Below are 21,873 nucleotides of genomic sequence, written 5' to 3'. Positions count from 1 at the left end.
TCTTTCCCCTGACTCGTTGCCTTTGTATACTGTGACAATTGGTGTGTGACTCCTGATACGTTTGCTATGTGGTGGCCAGCCCTGGTGGGTTGTAGGCCCGTATTTGTGAGCTTTCTCTGTCCAATAAAGGTTTTCAAAAAAAAAAAAAAAAAAATGCATACAGACGATTTAATCGAACGTTCTACTTAAGAATCATATCCCTGGCTTTGCAGAATGTAAAAACATGAACAGATGGCCGCTAAGTTTACTCCGCAAATGGTGTCAACCCTACCTGTGTGTAATAATGGAAAAGATAGGCTTTAGTTTGCCGGCGGCCGGGTATAGGCACTTCCGTAATCAAACGGAAACTTTGAAAAGCTTTTGATGTTGCAATACCCTTATTTTCTACTAGATGGAGACAAAGTCCGTATTTCTGTGTGTGCGTCGCCGTATTCTTATGTCCTTTTTGTGCCTTTTCTAGTCCAGCGCAATTGCAGCTTCAGCTTTAGTTTCCAGGGATGCTGAAACAACACAGCAGGATTATTCTGGGCTTTGAAAACGATTTCCTTACTTCGGTGCTGAGCGAGAGCCCACGGGCCCTGCTGTAGTTCACATGCATGGGAGTCTTCGGCGTCCCTAGGTACTTACTGTGAAGAGAGGCTGGCTCGCAGTGAAGAAAGGGAAAAGGCACACGAAGGCTGCAAGAAGGAAAGGAAAAAAAGGGAGGAAACCAAAGGAACGAAAAAAGAACCCTCGAAAAGAAAGAAAGAAAGAATCTTCAAAAGCGCTCCTGCATGTTGTGTCTTGCGTGCTACATTGCGTGCTGGTGAATGCAGGAGTTGTTAACTGATTCTTTGTTTAATTTGAAGTACATTTTATTTACGTGCAAGTTTCGCCTTTGTACTTGCTTTTTGATTAAATAGAGGGGAGTGCTCGTCCAGCTTCCCAACAATCAGTTCAGTGTTTTGACGTCTGGAGATGAGGCACGCGTGCGGCCACAGAAGACATCTCTAGTTTAGACTGTGTTTCAAGGAAGCTTGTTGTGGAAATACTGGAGACGAGTTCGGAGAGGTGAAAGGGTTGACTGGTGCGACAATGCCCTTCCAGGTGGCTGTTTGGGTTCCCTGGACTTGTAGTAATTGAAGGTGGACTTCTGTGGCACCGGGGAGGCGAGGACACCCTTCATCACCTCAGAGCGTGTTTTGGATTTCCTGAAAGCGCAGCAGGTCCCTTACCACGTTTAACAAGAGGCGGCAAAACTCCTTCCAGTGTGAGGCGCAAGTCTCTCCACTCACACGCCCATCCACCCAGCTATCGGTTGATCATCGGCCAATTAATTCATTCATCGATCCATATATCCATTCACTCATCCACCCAGCCCTCAATCCGTTACCCAGTGATCGACCCATCCATCCATCCACCCACGTCCTTCTTCCCATCCATCCGTCCATCCATCCACCCACCCAGCCGTCCGTAAATCCATTCATCCATCCATCCATCCACCCGCCCACATCCATCCATTCAGTCCCCGCCCCTCCTCCCACACCTCCAGCAACTTTGGCAGGTCTGGTTACAGGGCGGGGAAGCTGCACTCCTGAAGGTGAAGCTCTCCGTCCAGCACCTTTCCCAGGAGGGCGAGCAGGGAGTCTGGGAAGTGTACGAAGTGATCAAAGGAAGTGGCCGGGAGCCGGACACGGGCAGGGCTCCTCGAAGCACGCGGCCCCGCTCCGGTCTCTGAGAGGAGGGCTCTGGACCAGGGCGGACCAGCACTGGGCGACCCGTCTGGTTTCTTTTTGGTCTCTTTGGAACATCACCTGGGATTTACCTGCCGCGAGCTCCGGGGCTCCTCCGTGCAGCCTGAAGTCCAGGCGCGGATGTGTGGATTGAGGGACTGCTCCGCGTGAGGTGCGGGCCGGGGGTGCGGCTGAGTGAGCCCTGGCCCCAGCCCTGCTAGGACCTGAGGCCCCGCAGCCCCGCCAGGACCCGAGGCCCAGCCAGGACCCCAGGCCGAGCGGTGCCGGAGGGAAGGGGAGTGCAGGTAGGGGACCGCCCGCACGTCTAAGAGTTGTCTTTGTGCTGCCCCGCGTGTTTACCAGTGTTGCGGGGTCCAGAGTGGGGGCATTGCTCTATTGTTTTGGGGGGAGGAGGGCATTGAGGCTGGGGCCTTTCCTTCGGAGAAGAGAAGAGAATAGAAAAGTTTTTCATTTCAGGGGGTAAACTGCACCTTGGGCCATCTCTCCAGGGCTCCTGCTGGAGCAGAGGGCGCGTGCTACTCCGTAGGGGAGGAGGTGGGCAAATGCAGGGGTAGCGACACGTTGGCACAGGCATCAGGGGCATGATCTGGGGGTGGTGTATGAGGTTTGGTGTATGGTGGTGGGGGTATATCAGGGCTCCCCTTGGGCTTCGGGCAGGAGGCTGCGGGGGTGTAACAAGAGTTACCCCGGGCTGGGGCAGCGCAGGGTGGAGGTCGCCCGGTGCACGAGGTGGCATATCACCAGGAGCAGGTGTGGGAGATAAGCAGCGAGCCCCTGCAGCCTGGAGCCCGGGACACAGAACGGAGGCGCTGGGGCCGGCACCGGCTGCGCGCGGGGACACGGGGCGGGGTGGGGTTGGGGTCGGTAACACCCGCACGCGGGGTCCTGGGTCTTAGGGTGGAGGAACGGCACAGCCCCTCCAGCTGCAGCTCCGCAGACTGTACGGGGAATGAGGAGGGGGATGGGGGAGATGGGCAGAGCGCACCCGGAGTCAGGTGCAGAACATGGGGAGGTGGGCACAGCCACCCAGAGTCAAGAGTCCTGCAGAAGGGGAGGTGGGCACAGCCCCCCACCCCCCAGAGTCAAGAGTCGTGCAGAAGGGGAGATGGGCAGAGCTCCCCTGGAGTCAGCTGCAGAACAAGGGGAGGTGGGCACAACACCCCCGCCCCCTCAGAGTCAAGAGTCCTGCAGAAGGGGAGATGGGCACAGCTCCCCTGGAGTCAGCTGCAGAACAAGGGTAGATGGGCACAGCCCCCCCCCCCTCAGAGTCAAGAGTCCTGCAGACGGGGAGCTGGGCACAGCCCACCCCTCAGAGTCAAGAGTCCTGCAGAAGGAGAGGTGGGCACAGCCCCTCCTCAAAGTCAAGAGTCCTGCAGAAGAGGAGGTGGGCACAGCCCCCCCTCAGAGTCAAGAGTCCTGCAGAAGGGGAGGTGGGCACAGACCCCCCCGCCCCTCAGAGTCAAGAGTCCTGCAGAAGAGGAGGTGGGCACAGACCCCCCCGCCCCTCAGAGTCAAGAGTCCTGCAGAAGTGGAGATGGGCACAGCTCCCCCTCAGAGTCAAGAGTCCTGCAGACGGGGAGGTGGGCACAGCCCACCCCTCAGAGTCAAGAGTCCTGCAGAAGGAGAGGTGGGCACAGCCCCCCCCCCTCAGAGTCAAGAGTCCTGCAGAAGAGGAGGTGGGCACAGCCCCCCCTCAGAGTCAAGAGTCCTGCAGAAGGAGAGATGGGCACAGCCCCCCCCCCTCAGAGTCAAGAGTCCTGCAGAAGGGGTGGTGGGCACAGCCCCCCCCCCCCCTCAGAGTCAAGAGTCCCGCAGAAGTGGAGATGGGCACAGCTCCCCTGGAGTCAGGAGAAGGGGAGGTGTAGGTGGCACAGCTCTCCAGCAGTCGAGGGACAGGAAAAAGGGAGACGGGCACAGCTCCACCAGGGCTGAAGACCGAAAGATGGGCAGAGCTCCCTTTGAGCGGTAGGGTGGGGGCGCTTAGCACCATGCAACTAAGGACCAGGATAAGGTGAGGGGGCATGGCTCCATCGAAGCGAAGGGCAGAAAGGCGGCTCGGCTCCACTGGGGCCGGCGGCGGAAGAAGGAAAGATGATTGCAGCGGGGTAGGTGCCAGTAGACATTAGGGCAGCAGACAAGAAAATGGACACAGCTCCCCGACAACTAGGAGGCCGCATATGGAAACACGGGCACGACTTCACTTGGGTAGGTGGGCGCCGCGCCATCCGAAGTATGGACAAGTGGCGGGAAGTGAGCAGGGGCACAGCTTTTCTGAGGCAAGAGGGAACAGAGGTTGGAAAATGGGTATAAACCCCCGAGCTAGGGTGAAGATCGGTAAATCTCCTCAGGGTGAGGGGTGGCGAAGGGAAGATGGCGCCATAGAGACCAGGGGGCAGGAGATGGCACAGGCCGCAGGAGTGTCCGCTGAGACACGGACACTCTGGGGTTCAGAGGGGTGGGGGAGGGTGGTAAGGGAAGTATTATAACTCCTCACACAGGCCTGACAGGTGCTATGGCTCAGGAGACGGAGGGCACATACCCATGAGATGGGCACACCTCAATGAGTCATCTGGAGGTGCATGCGGGTGTCTGCAGGTGCGTGGGTGGCATAACTTTAGGCGCAGACTGGTGGCCTGGAACCCCTAAGAGAGAGAAGGGGGAGGGGGTTAGGCCTAACTCTGGCAGCAGGGTGGTTGCCTGGGTAAAGGGAAGAGGGATACGAGTATGGCCCTAGCATCAGGGCCACGTCGGGTGTGGGGCTGACGATGCCCCATGTAGTCAGACATGGGGTGATGCGGGTGTGGGGGTGGTCTCATTCTTAAATTGCAGAGTGGAGGGTGGGAAACGTTCACACTGGGCCTAGAGGGCCCGGAGTCAGGAGAGGAGCTCTGATCCCGCAGCAGGCCGGGGAGAGCGGAACATATCAAGTTTTAAGAAGTCAGGAAAGGCCAAGCGCTGGCCTGTGCACAGAACCCCACGCATTTGTTTTTAAAACTGCAATTCTGCCTCTGTGTACCTTCATCTTCATTCAAAAATAGTTTAGAGAACACTTTCAGATATTATCCATGTTTGACCGTCCTTGACATGAACATACAATCGGTGCAAGTATAACAACGGTAGGGCGAGGGATTGTTGGGTGGGGTATGGGGGGGTCACCGTGGGGTGCTGGCACAGCAGGGGCCGAGGCTGAAGCCAGCGGGCCGGGGGTGGAGCGGTGCTTGCAGCTTTGTGGCAGAGGAGCGGGACGAGGAGCCATCGGCCAGGCTCGTCGTTTCCCGGATGGTGTCTGGGGGCCACTCTGGACATGGAGGGCCCTGGCTGATGACGTTTCCTTGGGTGATGACGTTGCCCTGGCTGAAGACGTTGCTTTGGGTGAATGCTGCTGCGTCACAGGAAGCCGCGGCCGCTGCGTGACGTACCCGATGCTGGGGTGGGAAGGTGGGTGACCGTCGCGGGGGGGGGGAGGGGGGGGGGGAGTTGAGCCTGTGAGTCTGAGGAGGGGGAGGTGATGTGAAGGGCAGAGAGTGACAGACTTGGGCACGGGCTGCTAATCTGAGGAGCCAGAGTCAGCGCTACCTCTGGGCTGAATGCTAGTGGTGTGAGGATGCGTGGGGGGCAGGGCTTTAATTGGGATGAAAAAACTGGGGGGTCTCTCAAAGGGGCGTGGCCAGTGTAATTAGGGGCGTGGCTTTAAAACACTTTTGTTCAAAATCGTTGCTTAGCATGGTGTGCCGCCCAACATGTATTTTGCTGTTTCTGTCATTGCATTCAGATATAAGATACAACAAGTAACATCATACCTACAAGTCAGGACTATTGGCCTTGTCAATGGTTATTAGTTGCATAAGATAAATAAGTTGCAACTATGACGTGTTACATATAATATTGAAAACACTTCCACTTATAGCCCTGGTGACCCTAACACAATGTTGCTGCTCCTGCAGTTTAAAAAAGTGAAGGGAAATCCAGAGAGAAAATGACTCTTTTTAAGGATTTCCCTTCCCCTACAGCTCACCTTGCATGACGTGATGTCGTAACTTCTCCACCGGTTGAGAAGTAAGCAGTGTTAGCAGCGCACATCGGTGTGCCTGGCTGCTGTCTAGAAACGGGTCTCTATCGGGCTCTGGCACCCTGGCACTTTTTTCCAGATTGCAGTGACAGCTGTCACTTTAGTCCGGGGGAAAAAAACGGCCCGCTTGTGCCAGGGCTCAAAACAGAGCCCGATAGAGACCCGTTTCGAGGCCCCCTGAAAAAAACTGCCGGTGCTCAGACCCCTTGAGACCCGGCCCACTTAAAGCCCTGGTGGGGGGTGTAGGGAGTGAAGGGGGGCGCAGTGGACCCTGTATCCAGGACTGACATTGGGAGCACTGGCATGAAGCCTGGTGTGCCAGGGAAGCAGCCTCGGGTCCCGGCTGGGTGAGCGGGTGGCCCGGTGGCTGGGGGAGGGGCTACCTTGCAGCGGCTTCACGCAGGAGGGACCAGAGGGTCCTGCAGGTGAAAGGTCAGGGTGGGAGAGGAGGGTCTGAGAGCAGGTATATGTTGAAGGGTCGACGAAAGAGGGCCACAGCCGAGGGGGCCTCGATCAGCAGGAGACGGAAGCAGGAGTCAGGGTATGGCGGACGGCACCGACTGCAGAAACTGTTCTATCCCTTGAATCAAATTTACTCCCATAAATCCAATAAGGTGACTTGAAGTGATTGACTGACTTGAACCAGTCTAAGTGTAAATATGGTATTGTATTACCGTTCAATATTCGTCATTGTGACGGAACAGAGAACAGACGCAGCCCACTTCCAAGAATGAGGAGACTGATCAAAAGCGCAAAAGTAATGAATATATGATCAAATTCAGAATGCTAGTGCGTGAAATTCATGTATTCTCTTTACAAATCCAGTATGAGACCTGGTGTCGTATCTAGACTGAAGCCAGCATGGCATAGTAACCAGATGGACCAAGAAAAGGGGGCAGTGCGTGATGGTGAGATTCCTCCTCTTCCCTGCACGTCTGTCCAAGTTCCGTGCCAGCCACCAGCTTCTATGCACACGAGCGTGGGTGGCAGAGCAGCGGATAAACACCCCGTCGACCTCCAGAGGTGCCAGGCCGCGCCCGGTGGGTTGGTGACAAAGTCCCTATACAGGCACATTCAGCACACGTCTCCAAGTCTGCACTATGGCCTGTATTGTGAAGTCCAGGGCACCTCTGCCTCGCGAATGAACATTATTCACTGCATAACTGGTCGGCAATTCTGGCCATTTGCCCGTACCCGACTTCTGTATAGAGATTAAGAAATCACGCTATTAACCAGCTCTAAGGGCAATAATTCTGCTAGTCCATTAATGCCCCAACATTATTATTACGTTTCGTCTGTCTTCTACCCCCTTCCCTCCCTCTCTCGCCCCTCCCTCCAGTGGTTTCTCCTCTACCAGAGCTTCAGACGAGGTGTGCTCCGAGGTATGCCAGTGCTGGCCGGTTCCATCTGCTAAGGACTGTATAGGGCGCACTTTGATTGGCTGTCCGCGGCCCCAGCGCTCACGTTAGAATGGAGTTCTTTATACATTCATGGGAGCTGTGTTACTTGAGGTCATAACAACGAGCTTCACTACCGAGACTCCCCGGGACTGCACTGCAGCACGAGGGCTCGGAATCACCACAGGAGGGGAGGGTTCTCGTTCCCCGGATGTCGAGCGCCTCTAGCACGGCCCTGCTCTTTGCATTCTGTACTTGTGAACAGCCCCGCGCCCCTCCGTGGTCACCCTGACACAGCTCTGTCTTTTCTTGGCTCACACACTGAATGCAATGCTCATGACCTCAGAAAAATAAAAACAAGACGTAACAGCACATAGAAGCACAAGATCAATACACAGCAACCCATGCAGCCAGGGCTCCAACAATAAACAGCATTACATTCATTGGGCCTTATTTATGAAGGCCTTGCGCCGCCGGGGCGCCACTTTTAAAATGGGAAAAAGTGACGCAAGGGGCTTCATAAATGAGGCCCCTTGTCTCACCGGCCGTGCTAATGTGATAGTAATCTGACTTGTAATCTGCTTACATCTCTTGGTATTGCGCCAGAATGACAACCCCCGGGGAAAAGATCGTCGCAGACTAGTCTTTCCTCGAAGAATTCGTGCCCCAGAAACAGGACATGGGTAGGGATAGGTGGGTATGGGCAGGGCTTTAGGTGGGCCGGGTCTCACCGGTGCTGAGCACCGGCAGTTTTCTAAATCAGGCCTCGAAACGGGTCTCTATCGGGCTCTGTTTTGTGCCCTGGCACAGGCGGTCCGTTTTTTCCAGACTGCAGTAACAGCGGGGAAAATCAATATGCGCTCCCTCACACTGCTCACTGCTCACTAGTGGAGAAGTTACGGTATGACGTCATGCCAGGTGAGCGTTGTACGGGAAGTGAAATCCTTAGAGAGTCATTTTCTCTTTAGATGTCCCTTCTCTTTTTGAAACACAGGAGCAGCTACATTGTCGTGGTGTCTCCAGGGCTTTAAATCAAAGCTTTTTCACTATTATATACAAGCCACAGCTGCAGAACCACTCTGCCATGAGCACACGCCGCCTGTGACTCATGATGGCGTGGTTCCGTCATAAGCACTCAAGGGGTTAAGGACAGTCTTAGAATTCGAACAGAACTTACACAGCCTCACGTGCTTGTATCAGAACCATTCATTGACTGCAGTATTGGGCAGGCTCCGTTTTATTCACTGAGAGGAGTTCTATGCACAGGGCCAGCCAATCCCAGTGCAAGGGTTGGCAGTATAGGGGTCCATCCTAGGCTACACATATATGTGTGGGAAGACTGTGGATGTATCAGAAGCCTGTGGGTGTATCAGGGGGCTGTTGGTGTAGCAGGGACCTGTGGGTGTATCATGGGGCTGTTAGTGTAGCAGGGACCTGTGGGTGTATCAAGGGGGTGTTAGTGTAGCAAGGACCTGTGGGTGTATCATGGGGCTGTTAGTGTAGCAGGGACCTGTGGGTGTATCATGGGGCTGTTGGTGTAGCAGGGACCTGTGGGTGTATCATGGGGCTTTTGGTGTAGCAGGGACCTGTGGGTGTATCAAGGGGTGTTAGTGTAGCAGGGACCTGTGGGTGTATCATGGGGCTGTTAGTGTAGCAGGGACCTGTGGGTGTATCAAGGGGGTGTTAGTGTAGCAGGGACCTGTGGGTGTATCATGGGGCTGTTGGTGTAGCAGGGACCTGTGGGTGTATCAAGGGGGTGTTAGTGTAGCAGGGACATGTGGGTGTATCAGGGGGCTGTTGGTGTAGCAGGGACCTGTGGGTGTATCATGGGGCTGTTAGTGTAGCAGGGACCTGTGGGTGTATCATGGGGCTGTTAGTGTAGCAGGGACATGTGGGTGTATCAGGGGGCTGTTGGTGTAGCAGGGACCTGTGGGTGTATCATGGGGCTGTTAGTGTAGCAGGGACCTGTGGGTGTATCAAGGGGGTGTTAGTGTAGCAGGGACCTGTGGATGTATCATGGGGCTGTTGGTGTAGCAGGGACCTGTGGGTGTATCATGGGGCTGTTAGTGTAGCAGGGACCTGTGGGTGTATCATGGGGCTGTTAGTGTAGCAGGGACCTGTGGGTGTATCAAGGGGTGTTAGTGTAGCAGGGACCTGTGGGTGTATCAAGGGGTGTTAGTGTAGCAGGGACCTGTGGGTGTATCAGGGGGCTGTTGGTGTAGCAGGGACCTGTGGGTGTATCATGGGGCTGTTGGTGTAGCAGGGACCTGTGGGTGTATCAAGGGGTGTTAGTGTAGCAGGGACCTGTGGGTGTATCATGGGGCTGTTGGTGTAGCAGGGACCTGTGGGTGTATCAAGGGGTGTTAGTGTAGCAGGGACCTGTGGGTGTATCAGGGGGCTGTTGGTGTAGCAGGGACCTGTGGGTGTATCATGGGGCTGTTGGTGTAGCAGGGACCTGTGGGTGTATCAAGGGGTGTTAGTGTAGCAGGGACCTGTGGGTGTATCATGGGGCTGTTGGTGTAGCAGGGACCTGTGGGTGTATCAAGGGGTGTTAGTGTAGCAGGGACCTGTGGATGTATCATGGGGGTGTTAGTGTAGCAGGGACCTGTGGGTGTATCAAGGGGGTGTTAGTGTAGCAGGGACCTGTGGGTGTATCATAGGGCTGTTAGTGTAGCAGGGACCTGTGGGTGTATCAGGGGGCTGTTGGTGTAGCAGGGACCTGTGGGTGTATCATGGGGCTGTTAGCGTAGCAGGGACCTGTGGGTGTATCATGGGGCTGTTGGTGTAGCAGGGACCTGTGGGTGTATCATGGGGCTTTTGGTGTAGCAGGGACCTGTGGGTGTATCATGGGGCTTTTGGTGTAGCAGGGACCTGTGGGTGTATCATGGGGCTGTTAGTGTAGCAGGGACCTGTGGGTGTATCATGGGGCTGTTGGTGTAGCAGGGACCTGTGGGTGTATCAAGGGGGTGTTAGTGTAGCAGGGACCTGTGGGTGTATCAGGGGGCTGTTGGTGTAGCAGGGACCTGTGGGTGTATCAGGGGGCTGTTGGTGTAGCAGGGACCTGTGGGTGTATCATGGGGCTGTTAGTGTAGCAGGGACCTGTGGGTGTATCATGGGGCTGTTAGTGTAGCAGGGACCTGTGGGTGTATCAAGGGGGTGTTAGTGTAGCAGGGACCTGTGGGTGTATCAAGGGGTGTTAGTGTAGCAGGGACCTGTGGGTGTATCATGGGGCTGTTGGTGTAGCAGGGACCTGTGGGTGTATCAAGGGGGTGTTAGTGTAGCAGGGACCTGTGGGTGTATCAGGGGGCTGTTGGTGTAGCAGGGACCTGTGGGTGTATCATGGGGCTTTTGGTGTAGCAGGGACCTGTGGGTGTATCAAGGGGTGTTAGTGTAGCAGGGACCTGTGGGTGTATCATGGGGCTGTTAGTGTAGCAGGGACCTGTGGGTGTATCAAGGGGGTGTTAGTGTAGCAGGGACCTGTGGGTGTATCATGGGGCTGTTAGTGTAGCAGGGACCTGAGGGTGTATCATGGGGCTGTTAGTGTAGCAGGGACCTGTGGGTGTATCAAGGGGGTGTTAGTGTAGCAGGGACCTGTGGGTGTATCATGGGGCTGTTGGTGTAGCAAGGACTTGTGGGTGTATCATGGGGCTGTTGGTGTAGCAGGGACCTGTGGGTGTATCAAGGGGTGTTAGTGTAGCAGGGACCTGTGGGTGTATCATGGGGCTGTTAGTGTAGCAGGGACCTGTGGGTGTATCATGGGGCTGTTAGTGTAGCAGGGACCTGTGGGTGTATCAAGGGGTGTTAGTGTAGCAGGGACCTATGGGTGTATCAAGGAGTGCAGGGACCTGTGGGTGTATCAAGGGGTGTTAGTGTAGCAGGGACCTGTGGGTGTATCAAGGGGTGTTAGTGTAGCAGGGACCTGTGGGTGTATCAAGGGGTGTTAGTGTAGCAGGGACCTGTGGGTGTATCAAGGGGTGTTAGTGTAGCAGGGACCTGCGGGTGTATCAAGGGGTGTTAGTGTAGCAGGGACCTGTGGGTGTATCAAGGGGTGTTAGTGTAGCAGGGACCTGCGGGTGTATCAAGGGGTGTTAGTGTAGCAGGGACCTGTGGGTGTATCAAGGGGGTGTTAGTGTAGCAGGGACCTGTGGGTGTATCATGGGGCTGTTGGTGTAGCAGGGACCTGTGGGTGTATCAAGGGGTGTTAGTGTAGCAGGGACCTGTGGGTGTATCAAGGGGTGTTAGTGTAGCAGGGACCTGCGGGTGTATCAAGGGGTGTTAGTGTAGCAGGGACCTGTGGGTGTATCAGGGGACTGTTGGTGTAGAAAGGACCTGTGGGTGTATCAAGGGGGTGTTAGTGTAGCAGGGACCTGTGGGGATATCAGGGGGCTGTTAGTGTAGCAGGGACCTGTGGGTGTATCATGGGGCTGTTGGTGTAGCAGGGACCTGTGGGTGTATCAAGGGGTGTTAGTGTAGCAGGGACCTGTGGGTGTATCAAGGGGTGTTAGTGTAGCAGGGACCTGCGGGTGTATCAAGGGGTGTTAGTGTAGCAGGGACCTGTGGGTGTATCAAGGGGGTGTTAGTGTAGCAGGGACCTGTGGGTGTATCATGGGGCTGTTGGTGTAGCAGGGACCTGTGGGTGTATCAAGGGGTGTTAGTGTAGCAGGGACCTGTGGGTGTATCAAGGGGTGTTAGTGTAGCAGGGACCTGCGGGTGTATCAAGGGGTGTTAGTGTAGCAGGGACCTGTGGGTGTATCAGGGGGCTGTTGGTGTAGAAAGGACCTGTGGGTGTATCAAGGGGGTGTTAGTGTAGCAGGGACCTGTGGGGGTATCAGGGGGCTGTTAGTGTAGCAGGGACCTGTGGGTGTATCAAGGGGTGTTAGTGTAGCAGGGACCTGTGGGTGTATCAAGGGGTGCAGGGACCTGTGGGTGTATCAAGGGGGTGTTAGTGTAGCAGGGACCTGTGGGTGTATCATGGGGCTGTTGGTGTAGCAGGGACCTGTGGGTGTATCAAGGGGTGTTAGTGTAGCAGGGACCTGTGGGTGTATCATGGGGCTGTTAGTGTAGCAGGGACCTGTGGGTGCATCATGGGGCTGTTAGTGTAGCAGGGACCTGTGGGTGTATCAAGGGGGTGTTAGTGTAGCAGGGACCTGTGGGTGTATCAGGGGGCTGTTGGTGTAGCAGGGACCTGTGGGTACATCAAGGGGGTGTTAGTGTAGCAGGGACCTGTGGGTGTATCAGGGGGCTGTTGGTGTAGCAGGGACCTGTGGGTGTATCATGGGGCTGTTAGCGTAGCAGGGACCTGTGGGTGTATCAGGGGGCTGTTGGTGTAGCAGGGACCTGTGGGTACATCAAGGGGGTGTTAGTGTAGCAGGGACCTGTGGGTGTATCAGGGGGCTGTTGGTGTAGCAGGGACCTGTGGGTGTATCATAGGGCTGTTAGTGTAGCAGGGACCTGTGGGTGTATCATGGGGCTGTTAGCGTAGCAGGGACCTGTGGGTGTATCATGGGGCTGTTGGTGTAGCAGGGACCTGTGGGTGTATCAAGGGGTGTTAGAGTAGCAGGGACCTGTGGGTGTATCAAGGGGGTGTTAGTGTAGCAGGGACCTGTGGGTGTATCATGGGGCTGTTGGTGTAGCAGGGACCTGTGGGTGTATCATGGGGCTGTTAGTGTAGCAGGGACCTGTGGGTGTATCATGGGGCTGTTAGTGTAGCAGGGACCTGTGGGTGTATCAAGGGGGTGTTAGTGTAGCAGGGACCCGTGGGTGTATCAGGGGGCTGTTGGTGTAGCAGGGACCTGTGGGTGTATCAGGGGGCTGTTGGTGTAGCTGGGACCTGTGGGTGTATCAGGGGGCTGTTGGTGTAGCAGGGACCTGTGAGTGTATCAAGGGGGTGTTAGTGTAGCAGGGACCTGTGGGTGTATCAGGGGGCTGTTGGTGTAGCAGGGACCTGTGGGTGTATCAGGGGGCTGTTAGTGTAGCAGGGACCTGTGGGTGTATCAGGGGGCTGTTAGTGTAGCAGGGACCTGTGGGAGTATCAGGGGGCTGCTGGTGTAGCAGGGACCTGTGGGTGTATCATGGGGCTGTGGTTGCAGCAGGGACCTGTGGGTGTATCATGGGGCTGTGGTTGCAGCAGGGACCTGTGGGTGTACCAGGGGCCTGTGGGGGTTGCTAAGGGCTGTGTGTTGTAGCAGGGTCTGTAGGCAAAGCAGGTATAGGGGAAGAAGGGGATTGTTGTAGAGGGGCTGCGGGTGCATCAAAGGCCTGTGGGTAAGGTACGAGGAGGCTGTGGGTGCAGCAGTTGCCTGTGAGTGTAGCAGGGACAGTTGTTGTAGCAGGCGCGGTTGGTGCAGTAAGAGGGGCTGCAGGTCCAGCAGAGGTCTGTTGGTGTAGGAGGGGCTGTGTGCTCCGCAGGGGTGTTGGGGTAACAGTATGTTATGGGCATAGCAGGGGCTATGGGCACTGCGGGGGTTGTTGGTGCAGAAAGGTAGGGTCGAAACGTCGACGAATAAGTGGATCTGTTGTACCAAAATCCTGTATCTAGTACTGACAAACGCAGTGTACAGTTGTATATTTGAAATAGCATAGGCCACGCTAAACTATTGTTGGTATCCCCCCCTTGTATATAATACTTGTACAGTTTATTTGTCACTCTTGCGCCGTAAGCACTGAGCACTACAAGTCACCATCTGCACTGTTTGTTCACTTTTGTACAGCCTATTTTGTAACTCATATATGTTAGAAGTATTTATGAATGACTACAATTTATAAAACAGTACATAAATACATAGATGGTTTGGGATTCTGATTTTCGTTTTTAAACACTACATAATTTATGAGAAAAGTAAAAGAAATATTGTGTACCCGAATGAACCAATTGTTGATAATATTGATTAACTGCCCAGGTTCATAGGGATACTGGGTTGACCCCATTGGACATTTAACTGGTATGGAGGGCACACACGGAATCCGCGTGCACGTGTTCATGCCCGAGGCTTTCACACAGGTTTCGTGCCGCAGTGTTTTATGGAAGATGGCTCATTTAGCCACATTATGGATCAGCTGCGTGTTCACCAAACGTTTCAGCAAAAGGCAGTTGGGATTCATGGGAATGTGGACATATTATATTACCATCCTAAATGAATCCTATACATCGGATGACAGTCAGAACCAGATCAAATTAAATATATCCAGCCATTGTTAGAATGAAAGTCCCTTGTTATGAAAATATATGTCTTTATTATCACACACTCCTACTTGGGGTTGCAGTGTTTTGTTCATTTTGTCTCTTCTCAGGCCTACTTAAGGACACAGGTGGACGTACTAATAAAACAACTCTATTCCAAAGCCAATAGGTCTTGCCTTTGGGACATATTGGCTTTGCCAAAATCTTTCAGCCACGTAGTGTGGCATTGGCAAGATGCTGTGCAGAATGGCAAAAAGCTAAAAGGAGCAATGCATGCGGCTGAATCATTTTGTAGGCACACGCATGCTCTATTTCAAACGAGTGCCAACAAAATAACACAGTGTCGTTTTTTTTTTTACAGATATGAGATAGATTGTTAAAGGTAAAAAAAGAAATGCAAGTAGCGCAAAAACACTTTTATGGTAAATGAGAGCCGGCAGCAGTTTGCCCCTAGGCGAGGGGAGGGGCAGCAATTGGGAGCAGGATGGTGGAAGGGGAGAAGCAACATGGTGCAGATGGGTGGGTAGGGCACTAACGTGGAATTTGATGGTGAAAAGGCCACCAATGGAGAACTGGCTGGTGCGAGAGGTTAGCAACAATCAAAACAGAAATAACGTGGTGGGCGGTAGAAGCGCATGATGGGAAGCTCATCACAGAGTGGAAGTAGCACAGGTGGGACAGAGCGCAACACAGAGCATGGTGGAGCAGGTACAGAGAAGTACATGAGGGAGACAGCTGGAACACATGCACTCCAATAGAGTGCTTAAAAAGGAATAAAAAGCAGTGCATGAAAAGTATACAGAGGAAAGACACAAGTACTGAAGCTATGCTCCAGAAGAGGGACAGACACAAGACGAAGGAAAGACCACACAAACTATTGAATAAAAAGTAAACAAATGAGTGTGACAAGAAAGCCAACCAATGGTAAGCAATGGACGGGCTCTAAGCCCCTGTAAGCGGACACTACATCTTTTTGCAAAAAGACAGCTTGAGTTGTCTGGTAGGAGAGACTAAAAGGGTAAGAAATAGACTCACATTCGATTTGGCAAAGATAAGCAAAACTTAGAGACAGGAAACAAAAACCAGGAAGTTGTTATGGTGGCTTCTGCTTTTCAAGGAGAAGTGGATACTAGATAAAATGTAGAGGCCATATTGGTAGCATAACTTTGTAAGAACTCAAATATGTAAACTATGGCTGTGGATAAGAGTCATTGCTGAAATGGTAAAGGACTGGGGCAAGAAAGAAGGAGGAGGAGGTAATGCAACCTGAGTGCTCAAATGTTTGAATCACCACAATATGAGTGAAGAAGCACACCACCACCAATGATCCATAATCTTGACAGGGCAAAATAATTGTGTGAACAATTGAAGGATGCTCTGAGGAACATATCAATAAAAAATATCTTTAAGTAAAAAAAGAATGAATACACGGATGTATAAAAAATATCTTTAAGTAAAAAAAGAATGAATATACGGATGTATAACACTTTTCTACTCAATGGAACACTCACAAACACATGCAATTACATACTTGTGATAATTTAAATTATTGTACAGGGATCCCAGGCCTTTTTGTGGGCGACTGTACTGAAATTATGAATATTGGGCACAAATAAGCACGAAAGTCCCATTTTCACTGAAAATAGAGCATTTTGACTCCGGCTGTAAAATGCATTAGAATATCAGATTGTGAATGGAAATTCGTGCAGAAACTGTAGAAAAAGTGACCTCACGAAACCGTACACCAAACTAGAAATATAATGCACTCAGCTGGATGACAATCATCAAATGCACTGCACGGTCTTAGGAAATGGAATATAGCCATTGGAACCAGAGGCCTTCTAGTTGAGCCACTCTGTTTAATGTACACAAATAAACCAGTTTCAATCCAAATAGATTACCAATACGATGCCCAACCTGAAAGGAGGAGTGGGTAAGAGTGAGAAGAAGGATTTGGAGCTATGGCCAGAGATGCTGCTTCTGAACTGGGGAACCAGGTTAGACATTTGGCGTTGCACAGCAGGAGCAGCGGACAGACACATAAAGTTAAACCAATCTGTACTTGGTCCATGCTCCACAAAAAGAGAAGGAAGTGACGTCTTGCACGCGCTGCCGAAATCCAAGGCAGCAAAGAAGAATTTTAATGATGCCAATGAATGATAAGTAATGGAAGGGCTAAAAGCCCCTTTTTAGATTTTTTTTAGATACCACAGATCGTCGCCAAATGACAGCGCGTGTGTGCTGCCTGCAGGCGATACCTTAATGGAAATGTTGGTTCTTAAAATGCAATCTGTACCACTTCAAATTCTGTTTTTTTTGTTATGTTGTCCTTCATTTAAGAGCAAACCAGTCCAATCAAGTATGCCTTAAGCCTAAAATCATGTTTCCAAGTGATTTTTGCACTTACATTGGTGTCTAAAGGTCTTAGTTAACACATCATATCAACTGTCTTCTAACTTGACGGCATAATTGATATCACACCTCTTTGACATAAAGAAAATGTTTTCTGAATCTTTTTTTTGTTAAAATTATTCACAACGTACAAGCAATTTTGATAGAGTGCAGCTCTACTTTGTAATGAACTCATAAATAATAGGTGTCCATTATTTATTTTATTTATTTCAATTTATATAGCGCATTATCACCCCAGGGTCTCTAACGCTTGTACAAAAAGAAACCAACTCTACAGAAAACAGGTAGCAAACTTACAGCACACCCCATGCTTCCCGAAAGAGTAAGGTTTTTAACAAACGGTAGATTTGACTCCTTACGGAGATTGATTGGTAGTTTGTTCCAAGCTACAGGAAGTAAAGTGGTGAAAGCACGCCCGCCCAAGGTGGACAGGCGGAAACGTGGATTAGCCAAAAGAGTGGCTTCAGAGGACCGCAGCACCCTACCAGGGATATAGCCAGATAGTCTGGTTTTAATATACCTGGGCGCATTACCGTAGAGTGCCTTGTGTGTAATGCACAATCCTTTAAACAGTGCCCTCTGTCTAACAGGGAGCCAATGTAACTGATGCAGGAGAGGTGAAGCATGTGTTTTCCTAGGCTTCTTAAAAATCAGTCTCGCTGCATCGTTCATTACTCTCTGAAGCCTCGTAAGTTGTCGCTGAGGCAACCCTATATACAGCGCATTGCCGTAGTCCAATCGTCCCAAATTACCACCATTCTATGCAAGCTTATTAGTATTTTTACAAGGGAAGATATGATTTCCTGTTGGTTTAAAAGGGCACAACCTAACAAATTGAAACAACAGAAGCAAGAACACTGTTACCTTAAGATTGCTCAATGCTCCTTTCTTTCAAGTATTCTTTAGTGCCCCTTTGTGGTTAAGTTATGTGCGTTCTGCATTTGTCTCTCCTCCATATCTGGGACCATCAGATAGTTATCTGTGTGAAACTCTGTAAAATATTCATACCCTCAGTGCACCCGAAAGCTCTCCCCTTTTATTTCATTAAATCTTGCACTTTCAAGAGGTGGATTGCATTTTATTCTCATTCATCAGGAGGGTGCTTGTATCAGAGTGTGGAGATGTTCCTGTGCGCGAGAAGTAATATATACAAAATCGTGGTCCATGGTCACTGTAACCCGATTCAACACGTTTTTTTCTCTGGGCCCTTGGCGTTCCACGAGGCTTACCTCGTTATCCTTGCTTATTATATTGCTATATTTAGAATTTCCCAAAGGCATGTGCTCAGATGTTGTGTTTGCCTTATAGGCTAGAAGTATCTCATATGTGTGCATGTGCAATACGAGAAGAAAGCATTGTATTATTTGTCACATATCATTTTCCTATTTTATTCACATACCGCTGTCACTTTCCTCAAATCAAGTCAAATCGGAATTTATAGGACATAGCTAATCACCCATGGGGGTGTCCATGCATTGGGATCCTGCTCTTTTCAGTCGAAGAGGCATGTCTTGAGTCCCTTTCTGAATTCGATAAGCAATGGTGCTGTTCAGAAGTGGAGAGGAAGGCTGTTCTAAGATTTAGCAATGAGGTACGAGAAGAATCGGTCTGCATTGTGGCTTCGACAGATGCAAGGGGTGTGCATGAAGGCGGCGGAGCACAGGTGCCTGGAGGGTTGGTGGTAGTTCAGTCGGTAGTTGATGTATACTGGTCCTTGGTCATGGAGGGCTTTGTAGGCATGTGTCAGCATCTTGAATTGGCATCTTTTCTGGATGGGTAGCAAATGGAGGTTTCTGAGATGGGGGTTGATGTGGATCCTTCTGGGAGGATCAGATTGAGTCTTGCCGCTAAGTTCTGAATGGTCTGGTGTCTCTTCAGGAGTTGGGTGGAGAGCATAGAGTGCGTTGCTGTAGTCAAGTCAGGTGGTGACTAGGGCTTGGGTGACTGTTTTCTTTGTGTTGATGGGGAGCCATCTAAAGATATTTTAGAGCATGCGAAGGCGACTGCTTTTATCTGGCATTTCATGGGGAGCTTGCTGTCTAGGAAGATGCCGTGGTTGCAGGCGTAATCTATCGGTGAGAGTGTGGGTTCAAGTTCAGAAGGCCACCAACCGTTGTTCCAGGGGGAGGTGTTGTTTTCGAAGATCAACAATTCGGTCTTGTCCGGTTTGATCTTTAGGCAGCTGGTCTTCATCCCGTCGGCAAGGCTTGTCATGCAGTTGTGGAAATTGGTCCTGGTGGTGGAAGGATCTTCTGAGAGTGAGAGGATCAGCTGGTTGTCCTCTGTGAAGGCGATTATGTTGATGTCATAGTTTCTGACGATGTTGGCAAATGGCGTTATGCAGGTGTTGAACAGGGTGAGGTTGAGGGGTGAACTTTGCCGGATGCCCAAGATGATGCTCTTGGGTCCTGATGTGAAGGGAGGTAGGTGGATTTATTGGGTCCATCTTGTGACAAAGGATGCGACCCATCCAAGGGCGTTTCCCTGGATCCCAATGTGGCAGAGCCTCCTGTTGAGAGTTTAGTGGGATTCTGTCTAGAACGCTGTTGAGAGATCAAGGAGGATTAAGGCCGCAGTGTCACCCCAGTTGAGGAGGGTTCTGATGTCATCTGTGGCAGCGATCAGGATGGACTCACTGCTGTGTTTGGAGAGTAAGCTGGTCTGGGCTGAGTCCAGCATTTTGTTGTCATCTTGTCCATGTTGCCCTCCACCCTCCACCTATGGCTTACCACGCTGTTAACATCAGGGGACAAGATTTTATTATAGTCTTTACATTTTGTCATAGTTATCTGGTCATTATGTCTTCTCGAAATGGGGGCCATAAACATTTTTGTTGATGCTATATATGTACGAAAATGATCTTACATTCAACATGTCAATACATTTAAAATGAGCATAGATCGTACAGTTCTGTTTATGCGTCAAGTTTCTTTTGCCATGTATGCAGGTGACAGGATGCATTAGCTATCTTATAATTGAAGTTGTGTCACTAATTCCACACTCCATGCATGTCAGAATTGTGTGCCATCAGTGCCTCTCTGGGTCTTCATGTGTAAGAGGATTCCATGGACCACTGTGCTGAAGGTCACCTGAGGCCATTGAACGAGGAAGAGTCAAACTAGACAGGACTCCCCCTTGTCCGTGATGCAGAGGGCATCATCTGCAAGCTTGAGGATGTTTTGATTCCCCAACTGGGCAGAAGAACAAACGGATACCTTCCCGGGAGGGATGGGATGTATTTGCAGTTGCGGCTGGTGGAATTTAAAATTGGTGAGGCTCCCCTTGTATGCTTTTAATATGTGTGAGTGTTTTACTTTAGTACTCCGGTTATATCACTATATTGAGAGGCATTTATTACCAGTTTTAATAAACGCCTCTCAATGTAGTGATAAAACTGAAGTACTAAAGTCAAACACCCGCATGATAAAAGCAAACAAAGGGATCCCTTTTAAATACGTGTACTACGGATGTGTGATCTGCTGTTCCAAGCCTGTGGGTTGTTTTTATTTTTCCAAAAACAGTAAAAACGAACCACAGGCTGGTAGGCCTCTATTCCCCCCACCTTCGTCCCACTTACCTGGTAAATCCTGCTCTGGAGCACACCAGGGTAGGCTGCTGCTGTCCAGTTCAGGAGAGGAGGCTTGAGAGTGCCAGGTGTGCCTAAGTGACGATTTAGGAAAGAGTGTTGATTACAGCCCGTGAAAGTGATTGACAGACAGTCCCAAGAACAGGGCGTAGGACCCAGATGCCGGGACTGCTTGTAAATATGACCTGCTATGTGTCATGAATGGGACATGTCTTCAGACCCCCGAACATTGCAGGCCGGGGCTGGCGCTATGTCAGCCCTTAGCCTGCATAGAGCATGTGTCCCATTTGAAAGTGCCGGGCTGTCTATCTTTCATCACAGCAAGTGTGAGAGGCAGCCAGGCACTTGGGCAGCACTTGGCATGGGCTTAATGCCCTATGGATGGTAATGAGTGATATGTCCTGGCATAAGTTCTAAGCATTCTGTGTGCTTTTCTTGTTGAATTGTAGTGTTGATAATTTAGACACCTTTTCTGATTTATACACTCAATGGCCACTATAAATGGAGAGGCTGAAAATGAGTCTGCCAAGAAGCTGAAGTGGTTTAGGGCATAGATTATTTTGTAAAGATCTTCGAGCATAAGGGGAGTGAACTCCTGCCAGCCGAACTTAGGTTTGCAAGCTGAGGTGTCGGGTGGATTTTGCCTTGGTGTGTTGGGGATGCCTTGTCACGTTACCCCGATTTTTCGCTGAGGTAGTATTTTCCTTGTTCCGTTGCATCGTGTTTGGTACTATGCATGGGAACGTTAGTTTCAACTTCACGAAGGTCCATGAAACCTGGGTACTAATCCAGTCTCCCTCTGGTTTTCGTCTCTGCCTGTGTGTCAGCTCGTGGTCGCTCACCTTGTATTTGATGGTTGTTTACCTGCTGTATTGAGCTCTCCTGCCTAGAATACCGGCCCCTGAGAACGGTGAGTCCCACAGTCTATGCTGGCATTCCCTGGAAGGGGCAATGCCCAATGTCCGAGGTGCCGTGCCCTGTCAGCGATGGGGGGAGAGGGGGCTGAGGGTGGGGCGGGGTGGCATGCTGCCATGTGTCCTCTCTCAGGTCCTGGTGCTTCTGTGTAATGTGCTGCACATTGTGCAGGCTGGAGTCAGCTGTGGAGAGTGCTGTCGGCTGCAGCGGTTCCTTTGCATCTACTTTACTGTGCCCGGCGCTGTGCTCTCCCCAGGGTGCTCTCTGGTGTCCACCCTCGGTTGCACAGAGTGATGTTTGCTTTCTATGCCTCTGTCTGCTTCACAGAAGTCACTCCACAGTCCGGGACTGCGCCTGCTCCGAAAGGTGCTGTCTAATGTCTGGTGTATTGTCTGCTGTGCAGGGATGATCTCTGTAGTCTAGGAATGTGTCTCCTATTTGGACTGCTGCCCACGGCCCGAGGGTGCTGTCTGCTGCCCAGAGGTGCCGCTGGCATTCCAGGGCGGTGCCTGTTGTGCATGGTGCTCTCAGTTGTCCAGAGTAGTGTCTGTTCTCCTCCAGCGGCGTGTTGTGTCCAGTGC

General features: G+C 51.5%; 1 protein-coding gene across 1 annotated transcript in view; it reads left to right on the top strand.

The window, feature by feature from the left end:
* The first annotated feature begins 1,863 nt into the window (after positions 1-1,863).
* The window catches only part of TAFA2 (TAFA chemokine like family member 2), a 1,231,988-nt gene continuing 1,211,978 nt past the window's right edge, over positions 1,864-21,873 (top strand). The window contains exon 1 of the mRNA XM_078655863.1: positions 1,864-2,017. The gene's annotated coding sequence lies outside the window, so the exon portion shown is untranslated. The remainder of the gene's footprint in view (positions 2,018-21,873) is intronic.

Source organism: Lissotriton helveticus, chromosome 1_1 (genome assembly GCF_964261635.1).
Source record: "Lissotriton helveticus chromosome 1_1, aLisHel1.1, whole genome shotgun sequence".
NCBI classification, from domain to species: domain Eukaryota; kingdom Metazoa; phylum Chordata; class Amphibia; order Caudata; family Salamandridae; genus Lissotriton; species Lissotriton helveticus.
Note: the sequence above shows the minus strand (reverse complement) of the source record. Positions and strands in the feature narration are given on the sequence as shown.